Source organism: Bactrocera latifrons, unplaced genomic scaffold (genome assembly GCF_001853355.1).
Source record: "Bactrocera latifrons isolate USDA-ARS-PBARC rearing strain unplaced genomic scaffold, ASM185335v1 scaffold_257, whole genome shotgun sequence".
NCBI lineage: Eukaryota > Metazoa > Arthropoda > Insecta > Diptera > Tephritidae > Bactrocera > Bactrocera latifrons.
The window spans coordinates 307,424-318,942 of NW_017536152.1; the positions used below are offsets into that span (position 1 = coordinate 307,424).

At 35.5% G+C, this 11,519-nt stretch overlaps 1 long non-coding RNA gene across 1 annotated transcript in view; it reads right to left on the reverse strand.

Annotated features, from left to right (window-relative positions):
• Window positions 1–2,622, reverse strand: part of LOC108969551 — a 17,335-nt gene extending 14,713 nt beyond the window's left edge. The window contains exon 1 of the long non-coding RNA XR_001993400.1: window positions 2,580–2,622. This is a non-coding gene — a long non-coding RNA (uncharacterized LOC108969551). The remainder of the gene's footprint in view (window positions 1–2,579) is intronic.
• Window positions 2,623–11,519: the final 8,897 nt, after the last annotated feature.

Here is an 11,519-nt window from a genome sequence, read left to right on the forward strand (position 1 = left end):
ACTCGTCACCCTGATCACTTTGGTATATATAACCCTATATCTGACTCTTTTAGTTTTAGGACTTACAAACAACCGTTATGTGAACAAAACTATAATATTCTCTTTAGCAACTTTGTTGCGAGAGTATAAAAATGATTTTTTGAAATGCTTCGAAGATTGGAAAAACCGTTAAGTGTATAATATCTCATGGGAATTACTTTTAAGGGGACATATTAGATATTCATGAATAAATAAATAATTTTTGAAAAAACACAAAATTCGCGATACTTTTTGAACACACCTCGTATATATACATGTATGTATATGTCAATAACCTTCAGTCTGTCTTTCCGTTCGTCAGTCTGTTTTTGATATATCGATCTAAAATTTTGCACACGTCCTTTCCTCCCAAAGGAAATGCTCATTTGTCAGAACCGCCGGTCAGTCTACTATAACATATAGCTGCCACACAAACTGAAAGACCGGCATCAAGTTCTTATAAGTTCCATTGTATTTGTGAAGATTATTTAACTTCGTGAACGTGTTGTTTTGTTTAATATTTGCCGTATGGTTCAAGGTGAGTGCGTCGTCTTGAATTCATAGTTTTTTTTTTTTATATTCTATCGGTTAATGTTTTTGTGTCGAAAGGCAAAAACAACGTAAAACATTCCGTTATCAAATTATAGTTTTGCCAAAACTTATGTAAAATGCCTTAAAGTGAAAAAAAAAACAGTAAAACTCTCATTTAAGACACGAACAGCGTGGCCAGGTTGTACATATTATAAAAGAAAGACTACAAGCGTTTTAATTACTTCCTCAAATACAACTTGTGTATCAACCTTGTGGCATTGCTCAAAAGTATACATCCCTTTACTCTAAGCACACCTGTTGCCCTTTTAATTACACATCCTTAAGTCACATGCCTTCAGATTCAAAGTCACTCAAAGTTCCTCTTTTACTTTTAATTATTGTCACTTTTCCACTTTTCTAAATCCTTGCCCGCCCTTCAAGAGTTATGAAATTAACAAGCCCGTAGAAAGCAAAGTTATTATAAATCGCAGGATAGGCAGAGTGCGGAAACAATTCAAAAACTTTACAAGGACTTCAAGTGAGTGCGTGTGTGTAAAGCAACGGTAAACTCAGTGAGCCGTTGTGAGCATTTTTTTAATTTCTGCTCCAGTAGCATGGCATTCGCATTGTTGTTGCATGACTTCCTGTTTTTTATTATTTTTGCTCTGCTTTTGCTTAAAACTGTTTAAAGGTTTTAAGTAAACTCTTCTCACCGATATTGTCATACCTTAAAGGCTTTAAATTACCTTACTTTTAAAGAAACAAATTACGAGCTTAACAAAGTAATAATATAGTTTTAAATTTTATGAAATGAGCAATCGAGAAGCTTCTCACGGATGCCCAGGCACAATCAATGTGCAAATAACTGTCAATATCACATGAAGGAAATTGTCGTTTGATATCGGGGCCAACCCAGACAGGACTTTCCATATTACAATATTATTCACATTTAGAATTGAAACATGCTTCACAGCACATCTATGAAGATGTGTTTGTCGCGCTTTGTCTGCATAAAATATATATTTACCGAATTAGAAATTCAAAAATCGTTTTTTGGTCTTGCACTTGTTAGGCATTTGGCAAATTTTGTTTGTTTAGTCACATTGGTCTAAGCACGTCTTTTGGATTGAATGAAATATTCTCGTAATTTACTTTTATTAATCAGTTACGCTATCATCGCTTGATCAAATCTATAAACACATGAAGCATTTAGCCAAAAGCTTTTTCAGAAATTGATATAAAACCTTAGCAGAAAAGGCAACACAGCGTAATGAATGTCCCGGTAGAAAGGTAGATGCTTTGAGACAGAAGCGGAAAAGAGAACATTCAGAATAGTGCACCTTACTTTCACGTTCACAGGGCCAATTGTTATCATCAGCCACACGAAATTATGCGGAAAAAATAAATAACAGCCTCAAAAGCTTATTTCTCATAAGACCCAATGTGACGGTGTCGATGGAAATACAGTCACAGCCAAAGCAAATATTAAAAAGAAAAAACGCCAAAATTAAACACAAACATCATCTCAGAAAAAACTGAGACTAACAATCCTGAAGCGTATTCTTTAAGTGCCACAAATTAGTTATACCAAATAATTTTAATTTCTAAAAGCGCCAAATAATTTAGAACCAACGACTTTTGCTTCGTACGTTTAAAATTTCTGATGACGCTAATGTCGCTGTTCTCCGAAAGGCACGTTGCGGATCCTTGTTTTATTTTTCACTATCACAACGGATATTTCCAAAATTTTAAATTTTTTCTAGAAGAAGAGCAATCGACCACCGCCTGCTTAATAACTGCACTCAGTGAAGTAGCACTACTTCCCCTTCCCTTCTTATCTCAACCACTTATTTGCACTTACTCAACACTTTCCCATCACAAGCGCACTTTAATACGTCTTTTGACTACAAATAGATTATTTATGAATAAGTCAATAGTATTCCTCAGCCGCGCACAATCTGTCTTGTGAGATTTTTTCTGCCTTTTCTGGGCTTTTGCTTAAATTCTTTAATATCTTCTTTTAATTTTACCTTGCTAATTGCTGCCAAATTATAACATACTGGCTCGTTCAGGTCCACGCTTAAAAATGTACTGAGGTAAAAGCCAAGTGCCAGCCGACTAACCGGAAGCGGAAGGGCAGACGCGACCATCGCAGATGCATAAGGTGTATGCAAAGGCAGCGCTGCTCAAAATGCTGGTTTATGCGCTTGTGTTGGTGCTGTTGCTGCTTTTGCTGCATCCTTGAACACAGCAATGATGGCCACGTGCTCTCTCTCGCGGTAAGCGATGCAGCAAGCGCAGCATTTACCGGGTTTCTGGTTTCAGCGTTCTCTGTCTGCGCTTTGTCGTACTGTTAAAGTCGTTGCTGTTAAAATTATCAGAAGTATTTACAGGAAGTTTGCTATGCTGTTTAGGCGACGGTGACATTGCTTGCTTTCAGGCGACCCAGTGTTTATGCTTTAAGCCAGTATTGAATGAAGTGATACATTAAAGAGAAGAGAAGCGAATGAGTTCTCATAATGGACTACTTTCTACCCAATTATAAAGTTGTACTAAATTTTATGACCATGCTCTCATCTCTCGTTTTCTCGTTCTCTTATTATCAGCTCAAACACGTGGTAGGCAAACGCATCGGTTACGAGCGCAGTAACAAACACTTCAAATGTAAACAAAGAACCGTGAGTTACATACGAGGTCACGTGTTCCTAGAAAAACTCAGAGTATATAATGGAGGTAGGCAGTTTTCTTTGAACTCGAGTAAAGCGATTTATATTGGGGTAGGCGAGGCTGTCTTTTTTGAGAAAATAGTTCAAGGATGCAATGAGGTAGTAGTAAACGGATTTTCACGATTGTAAAATGAACGCAGAAATAACACTTAAACTGAGATGTTCTAAAATCGTCGAAATAATATTTGAAATTATCGGATCAAAGGAGATGATAAACTAAACTATAATAATATAAATAAATAAAAAGCTTAAGGGGTAGCCCCCTTTAGAAGCTTCAAAAAAAAAATTTTTTTTTTTTTGCTTAAATCTCTTTAAAATAATCCAAGAATATGTCCTCAAAGTTATAGATGGGAATTGGAAATATTTTCGAAACTAGAAGGGAAATAGTGGCCAAGCGTCGAGCAGATATATAAGCGCTTGGGCAGAAAGCGAAAACTTTGACTAGCGATTTCTCGGGTTTTCATTTATACAAATTTTCTTAAATGGTGGACAGGATAGAAAAAACCTAAACGCTAAATTATCTTTGGCATTAAATTATCTTCTATTTAAACTAAAAAAAAGAGAAAAGTCAAGTCACACATATTTTTAAACAACATAAAACCTATTTTTTTTTTTTTTTTGGTCAAAAACCACTTTTTTTCAATTTATAAAAGAAATTTTAAATTTTTACAATTTGTTTGGGAATTTTTTTAGTTGAACCAGAGGATAAATTATTATAAAATATGAATCTCTTTGAATATTTTCTTTCCGACAGAAATTGCGATTTTATGCTGAACAAACTGAATCAGATTCATCAATGTGTTATAAAGACAATCTGTTAATCTCGAAAATGTGCCCAAAATCTTGCGCAGAACAATAATGTGGTCTTTAAAATTTAGATAGCTCAATGCCTCTGTGTAAACCTCAACATTACTTCCAGTTTTCTGAAATAAATGCATGGACGAGCGACTGACATAGGTATACTTTTTAACTCCTCGCTCCTTAAAATTTTAAGTGCCTCTTATAGTGTCTTACTTTTTCAACAGATTTTTTCAAATAAGAAAATTTAATTAAATCGCCAAAGCTAACTTTATTTTTTAACAGAAATTTGTGGCAAAAGTCAAAAGTGAAATAAATAAATGAATATTGCAGAAATTAAAAATGCACCAATGTCACTCACATACGTTCATATGCAATAAAAAAAAACATCAACATGGAAGTAATTTCACTTTCATTTAATATCTCGGTGTTTGCAGCCAAAGCAAAGACTTTGTCATGGAAATAGGAAATGACAGTAAGAATCAAAACAGCTGAAAACAAATGCCAAAAACGTTTGTATGTATGCACATTTACATATGTATACAAATATTATCAAAATAATCTTGAAAACATTTGTACATTCATTATTCGCTTGTGTCCTTTGTGTTAGAGAATTTGAGCTGGAACTAGTTTCCTTTCAAATAAAACATATGTATATGAACATGCAAACTGAATGTCAGGAATCTAATTCTGGTATGTGAAACTTTCGCATATTGAGAGTATCCTCCTTTTAACCGGTCATTTACCTTAATCCACAAAACTTCGACAGACCTAATGCTCAATGTAGCCTAATGCGAAAGAAGCAAGAAGAAGGAATCTCAACTACATGAATTCGAAAACAAAGAGCTATAGCAGCATGTAACTGTACAGTGGCAAAAAGTTATATAATTCAACTACTGACAGGAAACAAGCGACAAGGTGACAAGCACTGAGCAGTTGTAAAAAAGTTTTTATTGTCAATAATGACGGTGGAAAAAGGAATAAGAAGGAGACTGCATGTGTGTACAGATTTTTAGGGGCTTAGTTGGGATACAAAAGTCTTTAAGAAGGTCAATCAAAGCTTTTGTCGGCTCGTGTTGATGGATTCTCAGCTCCAGACACTCTATGCATCATAAAACAGGCACGTGACTAGCATAAAAAATCTGCGAATATATTCATTTCTTTTTAACACGTATCTAGATGTATGCTTTTTTCTAAATACAGGCTCAACATATGATAGAACACATGTCTATAAAAGAATATACTTGCAAAAATTTACCCGACAAAAAGTCCTTTCCTGTGAGCATTTTATGAATGGCTGGAATGGCATCTACTCGAAATACAACATAACAGGCCGACGACAAACCATAATAAGCACGATATTTACGGATTCACTTACTTGGACTATTTAATATTCAGAGCATTGCCACACCGGATATTTAAAACAAATAATACTTTCATGTTGACTATAAATTGGTTATGGCTAATGTTAGTTGAGCCAATAATTATATATACAAAGGCATTAATATTATTTCCAAGTGCCTTCTTTACTATATCGTATATATTCAAATGATATCTTCAATTTTCAAATAAATTTTTCCATACAAAAGCATACAATTCATGTAATTTTCAGTAATACATATAATTCTTGTGCTCATATACAATATATACATATGTGTTTAAGCTTTTACATATACATACATATTTCCACTCTTCGGCTCATTGGCCAAAGGTAATCAACGGAAACTACTGGAAACGAATACTTCCCGTGTTATGGTTATTTTCACTTTCATCGCTTACTACTTTTCATTTTTTCTCCTTTTGAATTGCCTACCACAGAACACCTTGTAAAGGGCAGCAAATGAAATATAACAAGTAAGGAAGCGCTAAGTTCGGGTGTCACCGAACATTTTATACTCTCGCATCAAATACCGTATTTGTGTAAAGTTTTATTCCGCTATCATCATTGGTTCCTAATAGATATATTATACAGAGAAGGCATCAGATGGAATTCAAAATAGCGTTATATTGGAAGAAGGCGTGGTTGTGAACAGATTTAACCCATATTTCGTACATGTCATCAGGGTGTTAAGAAAATATTATGTACCGAACTTCATTGAAACTCCACGCCCATTTTCAATTTTTAAAAAAAGCCTACGTGCAGCTTCCTTCCGCCATTTCTTCCGTAAAATTTAGTGTTTCTGACGTTTTTTATTAGTCGGTTAACGCAATTTTAGTGATTTTCAACATAACCTTTGTATGGGAGGTGGGCGTGGTTATTATCCGATTTCTTCCGTTTTTGAACTGTATATATAAATGCTGGAAGGAAACGACTGTATAGAATCTGGTTTACATAGCTATAGTAGTTTCCGAGATATGTACAAAAAACTTAGTAGAGGGCGGAGCCACGCCCACTTTTCCAAAAAAATTACGTCAAAATATGCCCCTCCCTAATGCGATCCTTTGTGCCAAATTTCACTTTAATATCTTTATTTATGGCTTAGTTATGACACTTTATAGGTTTTCGGTTTTCGCCATTTTGTGGGCGTGGCAGTGGGCCGATTTTGCCCATCTTCGAACTTAACCTTCTTATGCAGCCAAGAAACACATGTACCAAGTTTCAGCATGATATCTCAATTTTATTAATCTTACTCAAGTTACAGCTTGTACGGACGGACGGACGGACAGACAGACATCCGGATTTCAACTCTACTCGTCACCCTGATCACTTTGGTATATATAACCCTAGCTGAGCAGCTTAAGATCGCAACGCTTAAAACTCCCTTGCCTTTTAAGACTCGGCTAATTCCGCTCGTTCGCGGATTGCGCCCCTCGCGTCGGTTGAGGAGGGTAATCGTTGGGTATTATTATTATATCTGACTCTTTTAGTTTTAGGACTTACAAACAACTGTTATGTGAACAAAACTATAATACTCTCTTTAGCAACTTTGTTGCGAGAGTATAAAAATGGAAGGGAGCGAAATAAAGTCAGATGAGGGAGAACCTAGAGCCTTAAGCTTTCCTGCTATACTTCAAAGAAAATAACGAACCCAGAAGCAATATCCTCCATCACTGTAAATGTTCAATAGTCATTGCAATCTCTCGACCTGAAGTGATGGCTGCTTGTATTCTATAATCAGCAGTTTTACCACCGTCTCATGCATGAAAAAAACTTGCTCTAACTTGTTTATTAGTTGTTTCAACGAAAAATTTCTGACAAGTATTAACAATACTAGAGACAGTTATCTACTCAATTTGACATCGTAAAATAGGTACCTTACTTAAGTCTACAATGATTAATTTACCTTTTCTCAGTTGCCGCGGTTCCTACCTAAAATATCGCTTATCGTCTAACGTCGGTTTCGTGTGTTTTTGATTAAACACCTGGTTTTCTTTATAAGAACCGCCTATATTTTCATAAAGTTTGTCAACTTTTATTATATCAGTTCCGACTCGACCCCATTTTGATCCATTGATACTCACATACAAAACCGTTGTTAACGGCTTCCGAAAATTGCCACACTTTTCACCCAACTGCCTCATGCAACCTATGAACTATGAATACATGTGTATGTTACTAGTAAATATCATCATTAAAATAGTTTCCACAGGAGGTAAAGGAAATTTTCATTAATATTTGTTATTTCCTTGGTCGAATAACCAGTAAAAGTAAAACAAAAGCGAGGGTAATGAGAAATGTAGCAGCATCCCTTCTACTATTTTCACTCAAACCATTCAACAGCATTGCGGATTTCCCCTCTGTGTTTACATATATGAGGGCAGAACCTCTCTGCAAAATAATAGCAGTAGTTATTGCCATTGTAATGATTTTGCCCTCGTTCGGTTTCTGATTTTCTACGCTTCTCACTACATTTATTGCCAACATAGAAAGGAGATAAAGATTTTTAAATAAGATCACTAACACCAAAATTTCTATTTGCTACTTCGGCTTTTTCAGAATATTTTTTCATACATTCAGAGTGATTTAGGATAGATTAAGAAGGTTTTGTGGCCTAAATCGTTTAAATTAGATTTTTTTCTCTCTATATAATTTAATACCATAATCTATTTGTTCAAAAATAATAGTTACATGAAGTTTTTTTTAAATAATATAGAACATAGTGATGGTATCAGCTCACCACATGCAACTATATATCTCTTCGTCTTAACTGAACTCTCATATAACTGTTTTTAATATGACATTAAAAGTCACCTATCCGTCGCCATAATTGCGCCTAATGCGCGCCATGAGTTCCGACATGCTTTTGTCACTTTATGATTTAAACATGAAAACTTTTGCTAAGTCCAAAATTAGTAACTTTGAGTAGTATATCTTTCAGTGTGAGTTGATGTGCATTTAGCAATTTCTGCAATTCATAAAATAGTAAGTAATTGAACAGTACGTATGAGTAACAGTTTTGATTCAAACACAGCCAAACTAGCTCCAGACCTCTGATATTTTGCACATTGAAGCAAATGATTGCAAAATTCAAGCTTTATGCTGACTAAGTTGACTTCCTTTCAAAATTATTGCGAGTAAGAGGGTTGAATGTAAAGACGTACTCTGAGAGAAGAGAAACCACAACTCGGGGGCTCTGATTACTTTTTACTGTCGCGTATAAGTTAACTTAAGTATAAGTAAGAAAACCACTAGCATACCCAAACAGCCAGCGGCCAAACGCTGACAGGAAAGCCAAAGAACTAAAACATATTTTCATATAATTTTCTTCTTGCTTCTCTCAACATTGTTTGTCTGCACAAAACGTAAATTTATAAATATTTGCGAAAATGGTTCATAATTTCAGTAAAATTACTGTGGATAATAAAGTAATTTACTGTTTTCAGTCCAATGTTACTGCCTCCTTGCTCGTCTCTGCTTAAGCTTCCGCTAACCGCACTTTTGCATTCTTTGGCAGAACAAGGCAATTTAATTAAAAGTAATCTTTGATTTATGCAACCATAAAGCTTTATTATCCCCAAGCAAACAAGAGACAAATTGAAAATAAATGTGTTTACTGCTGGAACTCACATGGAAATGCGAAATTGCTTGCAAATGCAGTATGTGCTTTCACGCAGTGGCGTACACACCACATATCATTGTTTATAGCAGGTGCGGAAACAACACGTTCCAAGACCGACTGATACAGCGGGTAATGAGCTTTCAGTTAACTAACATGGTTTTGGCCTTGCAACAAGCGACTACAGTTGGATGTGCGTGAAGTTCGGTTGTTAGCAACACACAGCTTAAAACACACTTTGATCCAAATCAGAGTCTAATCCGGTAATCAGCGACAGGAGGCTTCTCAAAGTCATGCAAACTGAATTATAATCGGATATTCCGACAGTGTAAGGCAGTGAATAGAAAAGAGAATGAAGTGTTGAGCAAGAAAGAAACCAAAGAATATACCAAACCCAGTTTCAAATATCTTCATTAAAGCACTTTCATAACAAGTCTTAACCGCTTTTTTTATAAAAAGATTGATCAACCAATATACTCGATTTAAAAGAGTTAGTAAATTAAACCCACAACCAGAAGAAATTTCTGAAAAAAAGAATATTTTTGTTGTAAATAAATTTTAAATTACATTAAAGCCTAAGTATTTAAACGTAGTCCCTGCAAAAGACGTAAATGAAGTTCCAAATTAAAATACTTGTATCTGGAAACACATAATACAAGCACCAGCAATCAACAGTATGAGATAGGTTTCAACTGCAGCCGCCGAAATTTCTAAAAATATGTGTCACCTTCACTGCTTTCAAATCAAAACAAATTTCAAAAAAATTACACATAAACCTATAGGTAGGTAAAAACCATTTATTACTTACCAGAGATGAAATGAAAATAATCCTTTCAAAAGTCACATTTAACTCATACTATTTTATCAAAGCTTTTACTTCAATTGATTTCTTCGTAGCGTCTTAGACAAGACTATTGTCCTCGATCTCTCGTTTATTCTACTTCCACTTCCCCTTTGTGTGCTTACTGCACAATAGTCAGAGAAGAGTTTTTTTTTTTACAGTCAGTCTTTCATAATGCAGTCTAAATGAGCTTTTCAAAGCTTTTGCATAAAAGAATATTTGCTTAAGATTGGAGGATTTGTCAGAACTCAGCAAAATTTTCAAAGGTGTAGCATGAATCATTTGCTTTGCAAAGTGCTACGCCGTGATAAATTTGACTGCAGCCTCTGGATATGCCAAATATAACCTGGAAATTTTATAGAAACTAGCTACAATCAGCTAGAGTGGTATCGCGAAAGAGAAATGTGAAACGGCCACCGTCTTATGTTGGCAGAATATGATAGCGTACAACATTAAAGCGTTTGCATTTTAGCTAATGGCATACGCGTAACACTGAACTTTATTATTTTAGCCAAGCAATTAATTTACGGCCATACGGTTATACATTCAACTCACCCACACAAAAGCTTAGATATTTAAGAAATGAAACACTTTCACACAGAACTTTCACTGACCTAAGTTATTCACATCTTCCTAAAGATACATTCTGATTTTATAACTCAAGCTGCAACTGAGCTCCAGCTTTCTCCCATATATCAACGTGCAAACTGATGGGACACACACTCATCTGTAAATGTACTTGTAGTTACCACCTTTTCACAGTAACTCTAAGCTTTCACTTTTTCATTTATCTTCCTGCAGCTCTGGTTTCCACATGCGAACAAAACATGAATCAGAGTCAGTTGTGGCAAACGAAACGATAGCTCCAAAGCGTTGAAACGGAATTGCGACCGGCTTTGCGTTTGCACTCGGCGCGTCTCAAAAGTAGCGAAATATAATTTGTATGCTTTACGCAATGATGAACCAGGACTGTTCCTTATCTCTTTTAAATTCCTTTTAATGAAATAAAAGTTAATCACTTTTGTTGTGATAATATTTGGTTGCCAAATTTTTCCCGTCCGCCTTTTCGCGGTTATGTATAAAGCGCTACAGAGCTCGTATTTGGCAATACTATGCATCTTTGAAAGGTCTTGACATAACCTATAAAACGACGCTATGCCTGATTAGTTTGGATATTGCGTTCAACAGTTATAGACGTGTAAACATGTAGTTCACTAACGCCGAAATTCGCCCTATTTTAAAGTTTTCCTTCGTTGATGGCAAATCCGCTAGAGAAACTTTCCGTGAGATTCATGGTGTTTTGGGGGATGGTACTGTATCACTTCAAACTGCGGAGGAGTGGTTTCAACGAATTAGAGCGGGTGAAACGACACCATGGATAAGCCAGCCGGCGGAAGACCTGTGACGACGAATACCGATCAAATGATGGAAAACATCGGGTTAGAGCGGCATGTGGCATCTTGTGACATCGCCCAGAAGATAATAGTTAGTCATCAAACCATTTTGAACCATCAGCAGAAGGATACACAAAAAAATTTGATGTTTGGGTGCCGCATGATTCGGCGCAAAAAAATCTTCTGGACCGAATCAACATCTGCGATATGCTGC